The sequence below is a fragment of the Tachyglossus aculeatus genome, unplaced genomic scaffold (genome assembly GCF_015852505.1).
Source record: "Tachyglossus aculeatus isolate mTacAcu1 unplaced genomic scaffold, mTacAcu1.pri scaffold_75_arrow_ctg1, whole genome shotgun sequence".
NCBI classification, from domain to species: Eukaryota; Metazoa; Chordata; class Mammalia; order Monotremata; family Tachyglossidae; genus Tachyglossus; species Tachyglossus aculeatus.
The window spans coordinates 1,275,788-1,298,472 of record NW_024045092.1 but is presented as its reverse complement, the minus strand read 5'-3'; the positions used below and the strand labels follow the sequence as shown (position 1 = coordinate 1,298,472).

The window sequence follows — 22,685 nt, the reverse complement described above, 5'->3', positions numbered from 1 at the left end:
TAGGAGGCTGGATACATTTGAAACTTTTGTGAAAAAAGAATCCTGGGAGAGATGGGAAATCTGTAGACCCTCTGAGCTTGGTTAAGAGGAAATGAGATAGCAAGTTATTTTTCAGCTGCTTTTCATTACAAAGGCATTACTGTTGCTAACAATATTTAGAAGCAACATTTAAAATTAACACACTTTTGTTCATCTGGTTCTTATTCAAAGGTTAAATGGAAAATAACATCACAGAATTTGTCCTCATGGGTCTTTTTCATAATGAGGTGAAGCAGCAAGTATATTTCATGTTTCCATGTTGTTTTTACTGTTTTATACAATGATCATTATAGGGAATCTCCTCATTATAGTGACCATCAAGAGCAGTTCAAATCTCAACTCCCCTATCATCATCATCATCATCAATCATATTTATTGAGCGCTTACTGTGTGCAGAGCACTGTACTGAATTGGCAACATATAGAGACAGTCCCTACCCAACAGTGGGCTCACAGTCTAAAAGGGGGAGACAGAGAACAAAACCAAACATACTAACAAAATAAAATAAATAGAATAGATATGCACAAGTAAAATAAATAAATAAATAAATAGAGTAATAAATATGTACAAACATATATACATATATACAGGTGCTGTGGGGAAGGGAAGAAGGTAAGATGGGGGGATGGAGAGGGGCACGAGGGGGAGAGGAAGGAAGGGGCTCAGTCTGGGAAGGCCTTCTGGAGTAGGTGAGCTCTCAGTAGGGCCTTGAAGGGAGGAAGAGAGCTAGCATGGTGGATGGGCAGAGGGAGGGCATTCCAGGCCCGGGGGATGACGTGGGCCGGGGGTCGATGGCGGGACAGGCGAGAACGAGGTACGGTGAGGAGATTAGCGGCAGAGGAGCGGAGGGTGCGGGGTGGGCTGTAGAAGGAGAGAAGGAAGGTGAGGTAGGAGGGGGCGAGGTGATGGAGAGCCTTGAAGCCCAGGGTGAGGAGTTTCTGCCTGATGTGCAGATTGATTGGTGGCCACTGGAGATTTTTGAGGAGGGGAGTAAAATGCCACAGCGTTTCTGGACAAAGACAATCCAGGCAGCAGCATGAAGTATGGATTGAAGTGTGGAGAGACAGGAGGATGGGAGATCAGAGAGAAGGCTGATGCAGTAGTCCAGACGGAATAGGATGAGCGCTTGAATGAGAAGGGTAGCAGTCTGGATGGAGAGGAAAGGGTGGATCTTGGCAATGAAATCCCCTATGGATTTCTTCGTCAGCTACTTATCCTTTACAGGTGTCTGCTACTCCTCGGTAACAGTTCCTAAGCTGATTGTGGATTTCCAAGCCAAGGTCAAAGTCATCTCCTTCAAAGAGTGCATGGCTCAGCTCTTTGGGGTCCATTTCTTAGGTTGTACAGAGATCTTCCTCCTTATGGCAATGGCCTGTGAATGCTATGTGGGCATTTGTAAGCCCTTGCGCTACACTGTCATCATGAACTGTTAAATGTGTAGCATTCTGGTGGTTACACACCAAACCTCCTGGCTCGGGGGTTTGGTCCATTCTATTGTCCAGACGCTCTATATAGCCTGGCTCACCTTCTGTGGCCCCAGTGAAATTGACCACTATTTCTACGATGTCCACCCATTACTGAAACTTGCCTGCACAGACATCTATATTGTAGGGGTCATTGTAGTAGCCAACAGTGGGATGATTTCTTTGAGCTGTTCTGTCATCCTCGTGGTATCCTACACCGTCATCTAGTTCTCTCTCACCACCTGCTCATCAGAAGAGAGACACAAAGCCCTCTCCACCTGCACCTCCCACATCTTGGTGGTGATCTTGTTTTTTGGGCCTTGCATCTTCATCTACATCTATATGTTGCAAACCTGTACTTCCCAAGCGCTTAGTAAAGTGCTCTGCACCCAGTAAGTGCTCAATAAATGCTATTGAATGAATGAACGAATTAATTAATTAATTAATTAATTAATGCGACCTTCCACCACGTTTTCAGAGGACAAGATGGTGGCTTTGTTCTACACCATTATTATTCCTATTGTGAATCCGCTGATCTACACTCAGTAGAATGCAGAGGTGAAGAATGCCACGACGAGGCTGTGGAGCAGGAGAGTGATGAGTAAAGAAATTTGATGCAGATCGTAATGTTTTTACCACTGGAAAGGAAGTAATAAAAAATAGTTGGAGCCATTGGCATGCTATTGCTATTTCACCTCTCATTCAGGGAATATCTAAGAAGTCAACTAGCCAAACATCAAACAACTCCCCGGGTGTTTGAGATTTTTTTGTGTGTGTAAAAAATGAACATCACTAGGTAATTTCCCATTAGATAACAGAAGTTATGCAGAGCTTAATACTAAAGCAGATTTATCCATTTTCCTTTTCCCCATATCTGCTAAAGTCTACTGTTATGTACTCTTCCTCTCAATCCCTTCCCCTGTAGCCGTTACATCCCTTCTACTTTTAATTTTACACTGTAAACTCTTTGAGTGCGGGGATCATATCGGCCAATCCTATCATATTGTTGTCTCTCAAGCACTTAGTACAGTGTTCTGCACACAGTAAGAGAAGCAATATGGCCTAATGGCAAGAGTACCGGCCTGGAAATCTGGGGACCTGCATTCTAAACCCAGCTCTGTCAATTGTTTGATGTGATACGTTGGGTAAGTCACTTAACTTCTCTATGCCTCAAGTTCCTCAACTGTAAAATGAGGATTAAATCCTACTCCCTCCTACTTTTAGTCTGGGAGCCCCAAGTGGGACAGGGACTGTGTCCAAACTGATTAACTTGTTTCTACCTCAGCACTTAGTACTGTGTTGGACACATAGTAAGCACTTAACAAATATAACAGTAATAGTAATAATGAGTAAACAATGAATACAAGCACATTGTTTGACATATAATAAGCGCTCAGCAAAGGGAGCAAATCGGGGCAATGGGGAGGGGAGCTAAGGAAAAGAGGGGCTTAGTCTAGGAAGGCTTCCTGGAGGAGGTGAGTCTTCAGTAGGGCTTTGAAGAGGGGAAGTATAATTGTTTGGCCTTTTTGAGGAGGGAGGGTATTACAGGCCAGAGGTAGGATGTGGGACAGAGGTCGATGGTGGGACAGGAAAGAATGAGGCACAGTGAGAAGGTTAGCATGAGAGGAGTGGAGCTTGCGGGTTGGGATGTAGAGGTAGAGAAGTGAGGTGACGTAGGAGGGGGAAAGGTGATGGAGAGCTTTGAAGCCAATAGAAAGGATTTTTTGCTTGATACGGAGGTAGATAGGCAATCACCGGAGATTTTTGAGGAGAGGGGTGACAGGCCCAGAATGTTTCTGGAAAAGGAAAATCCAGGCAGCAGAGTGAAATATAGACTGAAGTGGGGAGAGATAGGAGGTTGGGAGATCAGAAAGGATGCTGATCCAGTAATACAGTTGGGATAGGATAAGTGATTGAAATATGGTAGCAGTTTGGATGGAGAGAAAAGGGCGGATCTTGGTGATGTTGTGAAGGTGAGACCGGCAGGTTTTGGAGATGGATTGGATATGCGGAGTGAATGAGAGAGTGATATTGATGTCTGTTCATTTGTATTGATGTCTGTCTCCCCCTATCTAGACTGCAACCTCTTTGTGGGTAGGGATTGTCTCTCTTTATTACTGTATTGAACTTTCCTAATCACGTAGTACAGTGCTCTGCACGCAATAAGTGCTCAATACATATGACTGAATTAATGAATTCTCACTCTCCCTACTTTGAAAGCCTTATTGAAGGCACATCTCCTTCAAGAGGTCTTTCCTGCTAAGCCCTCATTTCCTCTTCTCCTACTCCCTTTTAAGCGATCCTTTCATCTCTATTTACAAACTGTATTCACCCCTCCCTCAGTGCCACACCATTTATGTATATATCCCTAATTTATTTATTTATATTAATGTCTGTTTCCCCCTGTAGTCTGATGTGGGCAGGGAACTTGTATACCAAACTTATTATATTGTACTTGCTTATGTACTTCGTACAGTGCTTTGCACTCAAATACAATTGATTGATGGATTCTTTCTCAGGTGCTTCTTCCTCGCTGCTTCCTGTTGATGGGCACTTAGTAAATGCAATTATTGCCTCTCAATTGTTGAGTGAAAAATCAATGCTTAATGTTTGGTGACTATTTCAGACAAAGTATTTTTCAGCTTAGATTGTGAGCACCAAATGGGACAGGGACTGTGTACGACCTAATTAACTTGTACCTACCCGAGAGCTCTTACATGTAGCTCTTACATGTAGCTCTTACATGTAGTAAGAGATTAACAAATACCAAAAAAACTAAACACCACCGAGGAATCCATTTTGTCTCTCATAAGTGAGTCTACACTCATTTGGGCCATAAAAACTGTGTTTTGCTTCTTGGGAATTAAGGAATGTTTATGAGACAATGTGAGTCAATTTGGTTACAGTGTGTCATGGTGTCAGAAGAAACATCTTGTGTGCATGTACAGAGAGCTGGACATTATGAGTCCTACAGTGCTTGGTTTTTCTCCACACGGGGTTTTGCAAGTATGTGTGTTTTAGGATAACAGAAAATGTACAGCTACAATACTTAACTTTTCAAAGTGACATAGTAATGGATTAGATTACCCATTTTTTAAAAAGAATTAAATGGAAAAGTAATGTCAAGAAATTGAACGGATAATTTTTCATTATACCACCTACTCTCCTTGAAACTTTTTCCAAATCTGCCTCCAAAATTTTAGGATATCACACTGGATTGACTTTGAGCAATATCAATCTATATATGGTATTTATTTATTGAATGCTTACTGTGTGCAGAGCACTGCACTAAGCGATAGTATGGGTTTTGTCTTCCATTGTTCTCTGTGGATGGGCCATTTATTTTTGAGTCCCTTGATGGAGGCTTTTGGTAGAAGTTGACAGTGTTGGGCTATTTACTCATTTTTCAGAACTAAGTCCAAGGGAGACTTTTTACTGGGGCGGTGGGGGGTGGGTGGGGAGAGATCTTTCCCAAATGCTCCCAGTGTTATAGCAGACAAAGAGCATATTAATCTAATCTAATCAATCAATGGTATTTATTGAGTACTTACCGTGTGCAAAGCAGGGTACTAAGCAATTGGGAGTGAACAATACAACAGACTTGGTATAAAAAACATTTAAATTCTTCTAGTTCTTTTTTTTTTACAAAGGACTCCAAAAATATTAATTCAATCATATTTCATTCAATTTTATTTATTGAGCGCTTAAAGTGTGCAGAGCACTGTACTAAGTGCTTGGGAGAGTACAATTTAACAATAAATAGGCACATTCCCTTTTCATTCATTCAATCATATTTACTGAGCGCTTTCTGTGTGCCAAGCACTGTACTAAGCACTTTCACTGTACTATCTTATTGTCCTATCTTATTTGTCCTCATAAGCACCATGTAAGGGGATTATGATCACCATTTTACAGATGAAGAAAATAACACATTGATCAGCCAACTGACTGGTCCAAATTACATAGTCTATCCGTCCATTCTCCTGATTCATTATGTGTCATTAGCCAGCAGAGCCGAAGTTCTACCCCTTGACAACTCCAACTACCATTAGCATGTGTGGAACTGTCCAGACATGAGAAAAAAGTATTTCTATCTGAAGTAATTAGGTAGATACCAAAAATTTTTCTTAGCTTGTTTATTAGACAAACATTTCTCACTGGGGAGATTCAATAATGCCTGTGGGAACTTAATCCCCTGTGCATAATTGGTTTTAAATAGTAGTGGTGTTGGAAGGTTGGGAATTTGCTTTTGAGTCTCTGGGTGTTTGGGGTAAATTTCATAAAGAGTAAGGAACAGGCCATTTGGATGCCTATCTCTTTTTAAATGAAATTTAAGTGATTATTCTAGGGGCTGTTTTAAGCACTGTGGTAGATACAAGATAATCAGGTTTGGACAGAGCTCATGTCCCACGTGGAGCTCAGAGTCTTAATCCCCACTTCACAGCTGAGGTTACTGCAGCACAGAGAAGTGAAATGACTTGCCCAAGGTCATAGGGAAATAACGGAGCCAGGATTAGAACAAAGCCTCTCTGACTCCCAGGCCCATGCTCTATCCACTAGGCCATGTTGCTTTTTATAGATAAAAGATAAATCTTCAAGGATAAAGGACTGCCCATAGCCCATGAGTCCAAAGAAGTGTCTATATTACCGCTATTGACCTCATTTGTTTTCTAAGATGCCTCAAGGTCCCTGGGGAATTGGTCAGTTGGAGTAAGGAGTCAACTGGTTTAGACCGTGAATAAGGGGGATGATAATGTGCTCATTGATAAGGAGGTGATGGAGATCGATTATTCCTAGCATACTGTGAGACTTCCCCACATGTACACCCCCACAGCAATAGGCTGGCTTGTTCATTGTCACTTGGAGGGGCAAAACCTCGTGCTGAGCTAAGTGCTTAGTACAGTGCTCTGCACACAGTAAGCACTCAATTAGTACGATTGAATGAATGAATGAATGAATGAATTTGCTCCATATATATTTCTAGGCTTTAGCCCACCCCATCTCTCCGAGTCCTAGAAAACCTTAATTACCATTCTCAAGTACCAACAGGTCTTGTTCAGCTCAAAGCCTTGGAAGGCATATGAGATGGTTCTTCACCTAAATCCCAGGCTCTAAATTGGGAAAAAAACATGTAAACCCCAAAGTGGGGGGTATCAAATGTCCGATAAGATTAAAAAATATAGTTTGGAGAAAGGATACTAGGGTAAGAAAGAGGCAATCCAACTGGCCGCTTGAATTTACCCCTCATTCCTGATTTTCCAGATGTCCTGGCAACCTCTTATAATGCTTGGGGTAGAACAGACAGGATGACACCACATCGAATTTTCTCTTTTGGGAGTGTTTTTTGTCATAAGGACTTGGGAGGCCATTTGATCAGGCTGGAAGTAAAAGTGAATTCATCAGCAGCAGTGGTAATTTTTTTAATGAGTGATGAATGATATTTTAATACAGTGTTCTTTCTTCCTCTGTCAAAGAGGAGCACTTTAAGATTTTGCATTAGGTATCTGAAGACTGCAACCTTGTCATTATCTTTGACTTCTCCCTCTCTTTCAATCCCCATACTCACTCTGTCACAAATACTGTTGCTTTTTCCTCCACATTTCCAGGATCCATCATTCTCCTGCCATCCAAACATCCCCAACTCTGGTCCATGCACTTGTCATATCCTGGTTGGGCAACTGCATCACCATCCTCAGTGCTCTCCCTGCCTCCACTCTCTCCTCTCTGGTTCATACTTCACTCTGCTGCCCTGACCATTTATTCTCAAAATGTGATTTTGCATACACCTCTCCATTTTAAAACCTCAAATGGTTGGTTGCCCATTTCTCTTTGCTCCAAGAGGAAACGCTTGATGGTAAGGCACTAAAACACTCAATCAGATCTGTCTCTTATTTGCTCTTTTCTCACACTATAGCCCAGATTGCACACTTCATTCTTTTCAAGCTAACCTGCTTATTCTCATCTCTGGTGATACTGACCTTTTGCTCACTTCTTCCCCTTGCCTGGCACTCTCTGACCATTCATTTAATAAGGGTAATATTATATGTGGTATTTAAGTGCTTACTACATCCCAAGTACTGTTATTTAGTGCTGGGGCAGATATAAGAAAATCAGATCTTTGTCACAGTCCTTATCTCACATGGGGATCACAGTCCAAATAGGAGGGAGGACTGGTATTGAATCCCCATTTTACAGATGATTAAATTGAGGCCCAGGAAAGTTAATAATAATAATAATAATAATGATAATGATATTTGTTAAGTGCTTACTATGTGCCAAGCACTGTTCTAAGCACTGGGGTAGACACAAGGTAATCAGGTTGTCCCACGTGGGGCTCACAGTCTTAATCCCCATTTTGCATTTGAGGTAACTGAGGCACAGAGCAGTGAAGTGGCTTGCCCAAGGTCACACAGTAGATAAGTTGTGGAGTTGGGATTAGAACCCAGGTCCTCTGACTCTCAAGCACGTGCTATATCCATTGAGCTACGCTGCTCCTCGTCAGAGTTTACCCAGCAGGCAATTGGCAGGGCTGGGATTATAATTCAAGCCCTCTAACTTCCAGGTCTGTAATCTTTCCACAAAGCCACACTGTTTCTCCAGCTTTTCCTATCTTTAAAGTACCCAGATATTGCACACTCTCTAGGAGGTCTTCCTCAGTTTCTAATCTTCTCCACTTTATATCCCCCAAACTGCCACTTCAACATTTACCCACATTTACCCCTGGCTATCAGGCTCCCTTTCTGTAGCCCTAATGTGATCAACCCCTATTTCTGCGATCTCCATCTCTTTTTAAGCTAGCCTGCACGGACACCTCTGAGAAGGGGGTGGTAGTTCTGGTCAATAGCGGTTTAATCTCTGTAATCTCCTTCCTCCTCTTGGATTCGTCGTATGTTGTCATCCTGAGGAACTTGAGATCTCCTTCTGCAGAGGGGAGACGCAAAGCCCTCTCCACCTGAAATTCCCACAACACCGTGGTCATCCTATTCTTTGGGCCTGTATTTGTGGCCCTCGTCCACCTACCCGGAGGACAAAACTGTGGCTGTCTTCTACACGGTGATTACCCAGATGCTGAACCCTACCATCTACACACTGAGAAATGCCAAGGTGAAATATCCCATGAGGAGAATGTGGTCAAGAAAGTAGTTCAGCTGTGGAACCAATGTACCTTATGGAAAAAAATTAGATTTGTGTTCGGTGGCTATGGAAAGAGCCAGCCCAGAGACCTTTGTGGGTATTTGGAGGTGGATATAGAGCGTTCTTTCTTTGCTCACTTTCTAAAGATGATGAAGGGTCACCTATTATCAATCAATCATATTTATTGAGTATTTACTGTGTGCAGAACTGAGTTGAATTGAGAAGGGTTGAAAAGAAGCTTGGCCTAGTGGAAAGAGCATGCACTGGGGAGCCAGATGACCTGGTTCCTCCACTTGTCTGCTGTGTGACGTTGGGCAAGTTGCTTAGCTTCTCTGTGCTTTGGTTTCCTCATCTGTAAACTGGGGATTAAGATTGTGGGCTCCATATGGGGCAGGGAATGTGTCCAACCTGACTATCTTGTATCTACCCCAATACTTAATACAGTGCCTGACACATAGTAAGCACTTAGCAAACACGATTTTTAAAAAAGAGCACTGTACTAAGCGATTGGGAAATTACAACCTAAAAAAGTTATTAGACGTGTTCCCTGTCCACGAAGAGTTTACAATCTAGAGGGGTGTGCAAAACACTAAATTAAGCACTTGGAGGAGTACCGCAGAGTTAGGATACATGGACCCTGTCCTTGAGGCTCTTATAATCTAGTGAGAGATAATAAAAAAGCAACCATTAAAAAACCCAAGAAATTTCACAACTTTAAGTAATATATTCTGAATTGTCAAACGAATGGTTTTATTCTTAGATTTGTAAACTTCTCTTTTATTTAAAAACTAAAAGGGAGGTATTAATGTGATGCTAATTTATTTGAAATGAAAAGGAATATAGGCTAAGGTGGAAAGCATTTAGGTAATGTAACACATAAATCAGGTGTGTATCCAGAAATGCATCTGAGGCTCCTAGAGCATGTTCTATAAAATAAAGTTCTGTTCTTGAGTTTCATGTGAATTACCTAGGAATGTTCTGCCATGTGCTCTCTTTTTCTTCCTTCCAGTTACCCCTAAATTTCCAACTATTCCAAGTAGCCCTCCTGAATTACTTAGCAAATTTACAAACTTTCAGGGCCACCGCATTTGTATCTATAAACAACTTGATGCCTTCTAAATTTATAACCCCACAATGTGCCCTTATTTGCTTGAATGGAAATAATGCTGATGTGATTTATATACTTGTTCAATATTTATCCAGTTTTCTGCTTTTCCTTCATTTCTGCTTCCAGTGAGTTGTTGTGTTTAATAACCTTAGTACAGTGGATAAGGATTTAATAAATGCTATTAGATGGCTATGATGATAATCATCTTACACGATTCCCTGAAATTTGTGATTCTGTATATTTTTCTGTATTTCTGTATTTATAAAGTGCTAATTACGTGTCAAAGCACTGTGCTAAGCCCTTGGGTAGATACAGATAATCAGATGGATACCAGTCTTTATCCCATTTGTGCGCAATGGTCTAAGAAGTTGTGAGGGCACAAAGTACTTTTCAATCAGTGGCATTTCCTGAGCACCTACTGTGTGCAAAGCACTGTACTAAGCTCTTGGGAGAGGACAACAGCACTGGTAGACATGTTCCTTGCCCTTAAGGAGCTCACATCCTAAAGGGAGGCTGTGGGCAGGGAATGTGTCTGTTTATTGTTGTATTGTACTCTTCCAAGCACTTAGTACAACGATCTGCACACAGTAAACACTCAATAAATGTGATTTAATAAATGAATAAATGAATGAATGAACGGTAATGGTAATAAATCTTTCTGAGAATTTGACTTTGTTGTGTTCACATTTACCTACTATGGAATTATGTATATGTGTGTTATATGGGAATCCCTCGTTCAAATACCATTGCAAGCCTTCGCTCCAAACATAGTAGACTTTACCAGGAGTAATAGTGCTGGAGTGACATCTTGTTTCATTTTATCTTCCTTCCCACTAGACTGTGAGCTCGTTTTTGTTATTTGTTAGGCACTTACTTTATTCCAGGCACTGTCCTAACCGTTGTGGTAGATATATGTTAATCAGATTGTACACAGTCCATGTTCCACATGGGGCTCACCGTCTTAATCCCCATTTTAGATATGAGATAACTAAGGCCCAGAGAAGTTAAGTGACTTGTCCAAGGTCATAAAGCAGACAAGTGGTGGAGACGGGAATATTCCTACCAACTCTGTTATATTCTACTCTCCGAAGCCCTTAGTACAGTGTTCGGCACACAGTATGCACTCAATACATACAATTGATTGACTGTATCTTGGGCTTTTCTAGGATTTCAATGGCCCTGCTATTGGTTCAGTTGAAAGAGCCCTGAACTGGGTATCACAAGATCTGGGTTCTAGTCCCAGTTCGAATTTTACGAGGGTGTACACGAAATGCAGTGTGGTCCAGTGGAAGAGCATGGGCCTGAAAGTCTGAAGGTTCTAATCCCAGCTCTGTCACTTCTCTGCTGTGTGACCTTGCACAAGAGACTTCACTTCTCTGTGCCTCAATGTATTCATCTGTAAAATTGGGATTAAATCTTACTTTCTCCCCCTTAGCCTGTGAACCCCATGTGGGACAGGGACTCTGTCCAACCTGATAAAGTTGTATTTATCCAGGTGCTTAGAACAATGCTTGGCACATATGAAGCACATAACGAATACTGTAATGATTATGATCATCATTATTATTATTATAATTAAGAATGCACATGAATTTAGCAATATGCTGCAACTCTGCCTACCTACTTGCTCACTGAAATCCAAGTCCCTGCAGGAACCTGATTGACAGGAGTGAGACAGTCTAATAATAATGATAATAATAATAATAATAATGGTATTTGTTAAGTGCTTACTATGTGCCAAGCACTGTTCTAAGTGCTGCGGTAGATATAAGGTGATGAGGTTGTCCCACGTGGGGCTTACAGTCTTCATCCCCATTTTACAGACGAGGTAACTGAGGTAACTGCCGAGTTAACTGAGGCAGAGAGATGTTAAGTGACTTGCCCAAGGTCACACAGCTGACAAGTGGCAGAGCCATGATTAGAACCCATGATTTCTGACTCCCAAGATCGTGTGCTTTCCACTCCACGCTGGTGTTTCACAAGCCAGTAGCACCAAGACCAAGTCCTCTGCACAGGTTCATAGTCCAAATTCTCCACCACAAGATTCATCGGATGTTTCTGATGGGAGACTCCATCCTCAGAAGGCCACAAATGTTTGGTTTCTTCCAGTTTGTTCCAGACATCCGTGTAATTACCTGGTATTCTTCCCTGAACCTTTTCTTTTCTCTTTACATTTGGGTGCCATTTCTCCCCTCCAGGTTAGGAGAACCCCTTTCCTGTTCTCCAGCAGATCTGCAAAATAATGAGAAGTGGCTCTGTGACTCTGTGGTAACAACAGCCACTTGAATGGGGGAAAAGGGGACGTGATATTAGGTTGAAGTGGTATGACTATACTACCACAAGATTTTTAGAAAGATATTCTTATATCTTATTTCTTTCCCTACTCTAGCATTCCAAATTTACAGCTCGAGCAGAACTTCCCTGATGTACTGTTCCATTTGATCTTTTTTTCAAGAGTGAAGGAAAAAAAACCATGAATGACCTTTGTTATTTTTTTTATCAGCTTTCCCTTCCTGTCAACCATGTGGGTGATATTTTCTTGGCCCTGTTTTTGTCAAATATAGATGAATACTTTATGATATGAGTTAATATAACTTTGCTCGTGGCATGCTTTTTGCCTTGAGCTTTTCTAATTTTGTTAATTCGTGAGCCTCCTCTTTGGTTCTCTTTAGTAATCTAATCAATCAATCAATCGTATTTATTGAGCACTTACTGTGTGCAGAGCACTGTACTAAGCGCTTGGGAAGTACAAGTTGGCAACATATAGAGATGGCCCCTACCCAACAGTGGGCTCACAGTCTAGAAGGGGGAGACAGAGGACAAAACCAAATATATTAACAAAATAAAATAAATAGAATAGATATGTACAAGTAAACTGAATAAATAAATAGAGTAATAAATATGTACAAACATATATACATATATACAGGTGCTCTGGGGAAGGGAAGGAGGTAAGGTGGGGAGGATGGAGAGGTGAAGGAGGGGGCTCAATATGGGAAGGTCTCCTGGAGGAGGTGAGCTCTCAGTAGGGCCTTGAAGGGAGGAAGAGAACTAGCTTGGCAGATGTTGGGAGGGAGGGCATTCCAGGTCAGGGGGATGACGTGGGCCGGGGGTCGATGGCGGGACAGGTGAGAACGAGGCGTGGTGAGGAGATTAGTGGCAGAGGAGCAGAGGGTGCGGGCTGGGCTGTAGAAGGAGAGAAGGAAGTTGAGGTAGGAGGGGGCGAGGTGATGGAGAGCCTTAAAGCCGAGGGTGAGGAGTTCCTGCCTGATGCATAGGTTGATTAGTAGCCACTGGAGATTTTTGAGGAAGGGAGTAACATGCACAGAGCGTTTCTGGACAAAGACAATCCGGGCAGCGGCGTGAAGTATGGATTGAAGTGGGGAGAGACAAGAGGATGGGAGATCAGAGAGGAGGCTGATACAGTAGTCCAGACGGGATAGGATGAGAGCTTGAACGAGCAGGGTAGTGGTTTGGATGGAGAGGAAAGAGCAGATCTTGGCAATGGTGTGGAGCTGAGACCGGCTTGTTTGGTGACGGCTTGGATGTGAGGGGTGAATGAGAGAGCAGAGTCGAGGATGACACCAAGGTTGCAGGCCTGTGAGACAGGAAGGATGGTAGTGCCGTCAACAGTGATGGGAAAGTCAGGGAGAGGGCAGGGTTTGGGAGGGAAGACAAGGAGTTCAGTTTTGGACATGTTGAGTTTTAGGTGGCGGGCAGACATCCAGATGGAGATGTCCTGAAGGCAGGAGAAGATGCGAGCCTGGAGGGAGGGGGAGAGAGCAGCGGCAGAGATGTAGATTTGGGTGTCATCAGCGTAGAGAGTTTTTTAGTGTCTGTTTCACTATCTGGATATAATCTCCTCGACTAAGAGAGAATGCCTACCCTAATGCATTCTCCCAAGTGCTTAGTGTAATTCTCTGGAAAGAGTAAGCACTCAATCAATACTATTAATCAATTGTATTTATTGAACACTTACTGTGTGCAGACCACTGTACTAAGTGCTTGGGAGAGTACAACAAGACAGTATAACGGACACATTCCCTGTCGACAATAAGCTTGCTATTGCCCGAGTGATTGATCTTTCCTGATCTAAGGCCCATTTCCCCTTTATTATTTTCATGGTGTTTGTTGTTTCCCTTAACTGTAATTTGTTTTAACATCCGTCTTGCCTACTAGACTGTAAACTCCTGTAAGGTTGAGATGGTGTCTTCCAACTCTATTGTTATTGAACTTCCCCTAAGCACTTAGTATAGTGTTCTGCAAACAGTAAGTGCTCAGTCAATACTAATGATTGATTGATTGAAATACCAGCACTATATTGGTGACTCACATTTGATGCTTTGTTATTCCCTCTGAATCTGTTACGTTTGTACTTACTTCTAGACAATAGGCTCATTGTGGACAGGGAAATCATTTATCAACTCTGCTATATTGTACTCCTTTAGCCCTTAATACAGTGTTCTATACACAGTAAGCATTCAATAAATATACTTAAATTTTGCTACTCAATACTTGCCCCTTACTAGTGATTTATCCTTCTGGTTTTTGTAGTGTTTTGCTTTCATCCCTAAGTGTATTTCCTTGAACTGTTCCAATCCATGCTTTTTTTCTACTGACTCACTTTATCAATTTATCAAGGTTTTAATTTAACAAATTTACCAAATGTGTTCTCTGTCCCTACAGGCCATCCATGAAGTTTTATTGTACTTCCCATGCACTTAGTACAGTGCTCTGCACAAACTAAGCGCTCAATAAATACGACTGAATGAATGAATTGATGAAGTAGGACTTTATGGACAATAACATTTAGAAAGTATGGTAGGGTGTCAGTATAGGGAGAAGTGAGAAACAAGCCAAGGTGAGAGATACCTAGAAAGGGTTCATTCATTCATTCATTCAATCTTATTTATTGAGCACTTACTGTGTGCAAAGCACTGTGCTAAGTGCTTGGTAGAGTACAATGCAACAACGAGCAGGGAACAACATTCCCTCCCCATATCGAAAGGGTTTGGTGGTGAAGAGCAAGAGCAAGAGGATATCTGTGGAAGGGTGGCTAAATATGCTAATCATTTGCCCCTCTCATCAACAGAAGACTAGAAGTCATTTATGAAGAGGTTTTAAGCTCTTTGTGGTCAGGGAATGTGTCTGCCAACTCTGTTGTATTGTTCTCTCCTAAGCACATAATAAAGTGCTCCACACTTAGTAAGTGCTCAATAAATACCATTGATGATGGCGATGGTGATGAGGTCAATAAGTGGGTTGAGGGAGAGGGCGAATACAGGACAGCAAAGGCCCCAGGGAGAGAGTTAACAAATGAGAAGTAGAGGGGAATGCGTTCTGGAGAAGATTCTGAAGAGGCAAATTGGAAAAATGGGAAAACCACTGGAGAAAATTGAGTTGTTCAAGCCCCTAACAGGGAAGGGAGTTAGGAAAAGGCAAAAGATCAAATTTGTTCAGGCAGTGAAAGAATTCAAGGAAGTTCTACATGAAGAAAAGGATGCATATTACTGTTGCTGAGCTACACAACCCCAATCTTTTGTCATTACAGAGTCAACATCTCTATGAACACCCTGTGCACTCGCCTATGGAATGGAGTTCATGGCAGTTACAGTGTTACAAAATTTGTTTTTCTAGGGCTTTCTCAAAAGAAGGAGGTGCAGAAAGTATGTTTTCTTGTATTTCTGCTCTTGTATGCAGCCACTGTTCTGGGAAATCTTATCATTGTAGTAAATGTTAATGTCAGTATGAATCTTGGCTCATGCATGTATTATTTCTCTTATCGACAAGTAGGGTGCAAAATAGGTTAACTCGGTGTAAATCGGCCACAGGGTTCTTGTACCCAGGGTGGTGATGCAGATAGGAAAAATGACTCAGAGACATGAGTTCAGATAGAGCAGTAAAGACGGAAAGTGGCTACCTGCCCGTTCACCTCCTGGGAGAGGTACGAGTGACAAGCAGCCCCGATCCCATTCTCCCTGTTTCTTTCATTGAGGTACAGCAACATGGGAGCAGAGCACTTAGGAATTTCAGGAATCTGATTAGGACTGACAGGATGTTACAAATTCTCATTATTCTCTGTTCTCACTGCCTTGTGCAGGTTGTTATCTGCCCTATGGCCTTACATAGATACTTGTTACTTGTTACTGGCCTTGAAGACATCTGTTGCTGAGCCTTGCATAAAATACAAAAAGAAGTTGTTTTCTCGGCCTGCACAAAATGGAGGGTTACTGTCAGCATACACAAAATGGAGTCAGTCATGTCAAGTCCGCTAGTGGACAACAATCCCCCCTTTGATCCTTCTGAGGCCCATGGACTCCGGGAGGATCACATACGACCCTCCTCTGGAGAACAAAGGTCTTCCGCAAAGCCGGTGCCTAAAGCATAGGACAAGGAAAAGACAAAAATCCAGGCAAAAAGGAAAAGACAGAAATATCCATCAGAAAAATCCAGGCACAACAGAGCACACACAACAATCCCCCTTCTCAGTGAAACACGACATCCAGACCGCACTGCCTGTCCATGATCTCAGCCTTGGACAAGGGTACAGTCGGGGGTTGCAGAAGCATCAGGGTAGATGAAGCACATCAGAGGCAGGCCTTCAGGAGCTGAAAAACACAGCACACCAAAAACAAGCCAGCAGCAACACACACAAATAAGCAAATAAGCAACCAGACAAATCTCACGGGACCGAGGCCCATCTGGTAGAAGTTCGATGCAGCTGTAAAGCTGGGACAGCGGGTGGCTCAGAATCCTGAGATTTAGCAGAAACTAATGGAGGAGTACAATCAGGAGGTGAAGCATCAAAAACGGCTGGCTTCACCTGGGAGTGGTGGATCCATGAAGGGCGCTCAGCAACACGAACTGCAGAAAGGAAAGACAAGAGAACCTGGTAGGGCCCCTCCCAGGATGGCTTAAGTGAAGCGTTGCCGACCATGTGCTTAACCCAAACCCAATCTCCAGCGACGAATGGATGCAGATGATTGGTGAGAGGGGTGCGCTGATGGAGGATTCCAGCAGCCTGCAGCTCAGCTAGAATTGCCTGGAGAGACAAAACATAGGCTCGCATGGCATAATCGCCCTGGTATGGTGCATGTAAAGAACGTTCGATTCCAAGTGATCGATAGATTTCAGATAGAACAGACTCAGTAAAATGCGATCCCTGATCAGAATCAATAACAGCAGGTGGCCCAAACCTGGGAATGACTTCCTGCAAGAGACATTTCACCACCGTAAGAGCAGTTGCTCGGGAGGAAGGGAAAGCCTCAATCCACCCAGTCAGGTGATCAACAATGACCAGTGAATATCGGAAACGACCAGCCCTTGGAGGTGTCTTAAAATCAACCTGCAAACCCTCAAAAGGGGAATAGACCCAAGGGCGTCCCCCCAAGGGAACCCGACGACCAGGGTGAGCACTGAAGCTCTGGCAAGTAGCACAACTGGCTGTAACCCGTTTCGCGACAGGATGGATACCTGGGGCAAACCAAACTCGGAGAACTGTGGCTGCCAAGGCATCTGCACCAAAGTGAGTTTCCTGGTGAAGACCCAGACAAACTGGTGGCAGTGCAGCAGCGGGCAGAATAGGGTGTCCATCAGGGACCCAAAAGAGTCCATCCCTTCCAGCGCCTCATATTGCTGGGGCCACTCAGCTCTTTCTTTATTAGTAATCAGGGAGGACATCAGAGTGCCAGGCATAGATGTGGGGGCCAGGGCCACAACAGGAGCTACATATACAAGGGGGGCATGCCGAGCTGACCAACGAGAGGCCTTGTCGGCTCGGTGATTGCCCAAACTCGGGGAACCACTTCCTCGGGTGTGGGCATGCACATGCACGACGGCCACCTCGGCTGGGAGCAAGAGGAGTAATAGGCACTCTATACAATCCCCATTAGCAACCTGATGACCCGCTGAGGTGAGGAACCCACGACTTTGCCACAGGGCACCTGTAGCATGACAGACCCCAAAGGCATACTTAGAGTCTGTATAGATGGTCACACCCTTCCCTTTACCAAGTAGTAATGCCTGTGTAAGGGCTTCAAGCTCAGCTGCCTGCGCACTGCAAGAAGCTGGGAGTGAGCCGGTCCACAGCACAGAGGTTAGGGTAATAACAGCAGCGCCAGTGAGGTGCACCCCTTGATCCATAGAGGAGGAGCCATCTGTAAACATAGTTAGATCAGAAGAGGACAAAGGCTCATCGAGAAGGTCAGATCGAGGAGCGACAGTTTCCCGAACTACTTCATCACAATCATGAAATTGGTCAGTCATGGGAGAGGACTCAAGCAGGGTAGCTGGATTCAAGGAGCCACAGCGCTCCACATGTACCTGCAGATTTTCCAATAAAGCAACCTCATATTTAGTCAGGCGTGCCACAGATAAGGCTCCCCGAAGAAGGCACACAACTTCATGCGGAGTCTGAACAACAACGGGATGTCCCAAGAGGATATCTTGAGACTTTTCAAGCAGTATTACCACCGCAGCTATGCAGCAGATACAGGGTATTTGACCTAGAATGACAGGATCAAGGACACCTGAATAATAGGTTACTGGCTCTCACAGGACACCGGGATAGTAAAGAAAGCACCAGTTAGATCAATACAAGTAAAATGGGTTGCTTTGGGACTCACGGAGCTAACTACTGCCGTGGGACTTGGAACCACAGCATGCATGGGCAAAACATAAGAGTTAACCGCACGCAAGTCCTGGACTAGCCAATAGGACAGAAGGAAGCCTGTTTTTTGCACAGGCAACACAGGAGTATTACAGGAAGACCGACATTCAACTAAAATTCCCTCGTGTCTTTTCTCTTTCTCCTTCACACACACTTACTCTAACCTTCATACACATACAATTTCCTTCAGAGGCAATCTCTCCACCCATCATTCCCCCTTATGGGACACCTGCTCCTCAGTGTGTAGATGTCTGAGCAGACAATTTCCTTCAGCTGAAATTGCTTCACCTTCTCTTTTTTTTCTCCTTTTCCCTCCTTCTTCCTTTATACACATACAATTCTTTTAACCATCGTCTCTTCTCTCTCACTCAGACTAGTGAAAAATTCATCAGAGGTTTCCCCTTCATTCTGGGACATCCCATGAAAGGAGTCCCAGTTAGGAGGTTTACAGCCCAGTTCTTGGATGGCAGTCAGGAGAGTCTGCCGCCTTTGATTAAGGCGATTCCAATCTATTTCCACATTTAAATTCCAATTAGGCTCAATTGTTGGACACGCCACATGAGGCTGACCATTGTTCTCTAATTTCACAGTCAAGGCTCTGAGACAGGAACACTCATCAGAAGTGAAAAACAATTCAAGCAGCTCTTCTACATCCGCCCAAGTAGGAAGATGGGTTCTAAAAAATTCCCAGGACACTTCGATACACTTCCTGAGGATTTGTTTGAAAGGGTGAAGTATTCTGCTGCCAGGTTATAAGGGTTTGGGGCTCGAAAGGGACATGAGCCCTTACTCCGGCTACTACGATATTCCTGCCTGCCCCTGGGATCTGCTGGTAGTTCTCACGAACAGGGGCTAGAAGTGGTACTGGAGGTAAATAAGCAGGGGGGATAGGAACTGAGGTACCTATCAGGTCCGCTGGGTGGGACTGCGGACTTGGGACTGAAGGCAACGCAGCCTTTTCTGCCAAAGGTGACAATGTTGCTACTTCAGTCTGAGAGGACTGATTCTGACTATCTTCAGCCCAACAATACCAATAGCACATTTCATCAGACCGGGAACAAGATAAAACCTCCCGGAGTTTGCGAAGAGTGTGAGGATCAAAAGACCCTCCCTCGGGCCAGAAAGAATAACCCTGTTGGTCCCGGAACTTAGTCCAGGCCTTGTGGCACCCTACAAGTTGTTTTTTAGACATTTCTTTAGTTACAGGCAAGTGACCCTCATCCCATGATCGGAGACCGTTAGCCAGGCACCTACTAGTCTTAGAAAGACTCACAGCCATGGTTCCAACAACCGGAACCCCCTTTCCGCTCAATCCGGAAAGAGCCCCTAGGACGTCTCCTAGGCCCCTCAGAATGCCTTCTGAGGTCGACAAACCACCTCCTAACCCAGGAGGAGAAACCACCCGCCCCTTCCAATCGAAGGGAGGAGAAACCACCCTCCCCTTCAGCCGAAGGGGGAAGAAACCACCCGCCCCTTCAGCCGAAGGGGGGAGAAACCACCCGCCCCTTCTAACCGAAGGGGAGAGAAACCACCCGCCCCTTCAACCGAAGGAGGGAGAAACCACCCGCCCCTTCAACCGAAGGGGGGAGAAACCACCCATCCCTTCTAACCGAAGGGGGTAGAAACCACCCGCCCCTTCAGCCTAAGCGGGGAGAAACCACCCACCCCTTCAGCCGAAGGGGGGAGAAACCATCCACCACAGTGTAAACGGAGGAGGAAGAAACCGCTAACCCGGAACCTCACCCGGGCGCTCCAAATTAACAACCCAGAAAGAGAGAAGGGGAGACTCAGACCCTAAAAGCAGATCCTTACTTACGGATTATTCGAGCTCGGTGGAGTCAACCATTCTCACCCAAGGAGGTTGTTCCTATCCAGATCACAGCACGAGGGTCCCTTCGTGGTCGCCAAAGAAGTTACAGTTATCGACAAGTAGGGTGCAAAATAGGTTAACTCGGTGTAAATCGGCTGCAGGATTCTTGTACCCAGGGTGGTGATGCAGATAGGAAAAATGACTCAGAGACACGAGTTCAGATAGAGCAGTAAATATCGAGAGTGGCTACCTGCCCGTTCACCTCCCGGGAGAGGTACGAGTGACAAGCAGCCCCGATCCCATTCTCCCTGTTTCTTTCATTGAGGTACAGCAACATGGGAGCAGAGCATTTAGGAATTTCAGGAATCTGATTAGGACCGACAGGATGTTACAAATTCTCATTATTCTCTGTTCTCACTGCCTTGTGCAGGTTGTTATCTGCCCTATGGCCTTACATAGATACTTGTTACTTGTTACTGGCCTTGAAGACATCTGTTGCTGAGCCTTGCATAAAATACAAAAAGGAGTTGTTCTCTCGGCCTGCACAAAATGGAGGGTTACTGTCAACATACACAAAATGGAGTCAGTCATGTCAAGTCCGCTAGTGGACAACAATCTCCTCAGCTATCTATCCTTTGTGGAGAACTGTTACTCCTCCACAACTGCTCCGAACTAATTCTAGACTTAGGCGTTGAAAATATAGACATTTCCCTGAATGACTGCATGACCCAGCTATTCTTCATTCACTTCTTTGGTGGGACCAAGATTTTCCTTCTCACTATGATGGCCTATGATTGCTATGTTGCCATCTGTAAGCCCCTGCACTACACCTCTTTCGTGAGCCTACACGTGTGTGGCCTCCTGGTTGGGATGGCCTGGATGGGTGGCTTCTTGCATTCGATGGCTCAAATTATCCTCATATTCTGCTTACACTTTTGTGGACCCAGTGTGATTGACCACTATTTCTGCGACCTGCTCCCTCTGCTGAAACTTGCCTGCAAGGACACTTTTGTCATTGGCTTGCTTATTGTGACTAAAGGTGGGATGCTGTCTGGGCTCAGCTTCTTGGTATTGGTTGTTTCATATGTCATTATGTTACTCCCCTTAAGACACGAGGTTCTAGAGGACATCACAGAGACCTCTCGACCTATGGCTCCCATACCACGGTGTTGATCTTGTCTTTTGGACCTTGCATCTTCATCTACATGCAGCTCCATGCCACGTTTTCCATCGACAAAATGGTGGCTGTGTTCTACACTGTCATCGTCCCCATGTTGAACCCTATCATTTACTCTTTGAAAAATGCCGAAATGAAAAATTCTTTGAGGACACTATGGGTCATAAAAATGAAAGGAGGAGAAAATGAAAGATAATACGGGAAGAAGATTGGTGATTTGTGATTAAACATCTGAGGGAAAAGGAATTTTATGGGCTGCATGTGTGGTTAAGGGAGAGATCATATGCATATGAGCAAATGAGTATGAGAGCGTAGGTGCATATGCAGGTATGTGTGTGTGTGTGTGTGTGAGAGAGAGAGAAACTGTTTACTTCTCTTTCTTCCCTCCACTTTCTCAGCCTCTTCTTCACCCTTTCTCACTTCCTCTACTCTTCAGTTTTCCCTTTACCTTTCCCTCTCTTTCTACATTTCCTTTATCACCTCTCTCCCTCTCTCTCTTACTTTCTCTCTCCTTTCCTTTCTCTATTCCTCATCCCCTTTATTTTTCTTCCCCCTTCTCCATTTCTCTCTCCCTCTCTTAATCTTGGATCATTATGCCTGCCCCCATAGAAACCTTGCCTACCAATTCCCTACTAGCAAGACATTTTTAAAGGCAGTTCTAGTCACCAATATAACTTCTTTTCATTGTTTTAAGAAAAATTCATTAGGCTGTTTAAAGTTTTTGATGGATTTGCTAGGATGGCAGCATTTTTACTGAATCTTCCCTTTGAGCACTTGATATTCACCACAGGTTCAGCCCTCAGCCTCACATAAGCTATGTACATATCTGAAATTTAGTTATTCATATTAATGTCTGTCTCCTCCCCTAGAATGTACACTCGTTGCAGGCAGGGAATGTGACTACCTACTCTGTTGAGGTTTACTCTCCCAAGCATTTAATACAGTGCTATGTTCACAATGCTAAATAAATACCATTGATTGGTCTGCTGCAAAAAATATTAATTTAATAGGGAAGGAATTCAATTAATCAATCAATCAATTGTATTTATGGGGCGCTTACTGTGGGCAGAGCACTGCACTAAGCGCTTGGGAAGTACAAGTTGGCAACACATAGAGATGGTCCCTACCCAACAGTGGGCTCACAGTCTAGAAGGGGGAGACAGAGAACAAAACAAAACATATTAACAAAATAAAATAAATAGAATAGATATGTACAAGTAAAATGAATAAATAAATAGAGTAATAAACATGTACAAACATATATACATATATACAGGTGCTGTGGG

The 22,685-nt window shown here is 43.7% G+C and overlaps 1 pseudogene; it reads left to right on the top strand.

Moving 5' to 3' along the window:
- The first annotated feature begins 1,229 nt into the window (after window positions 1-1,229).
- On the top strand, window positions 1,230-21,595 carry LOC119923989 (annotated as a pseudogene).
- Window positions 21,596-22,685: the final 1,090 nt, after the last annotated feature.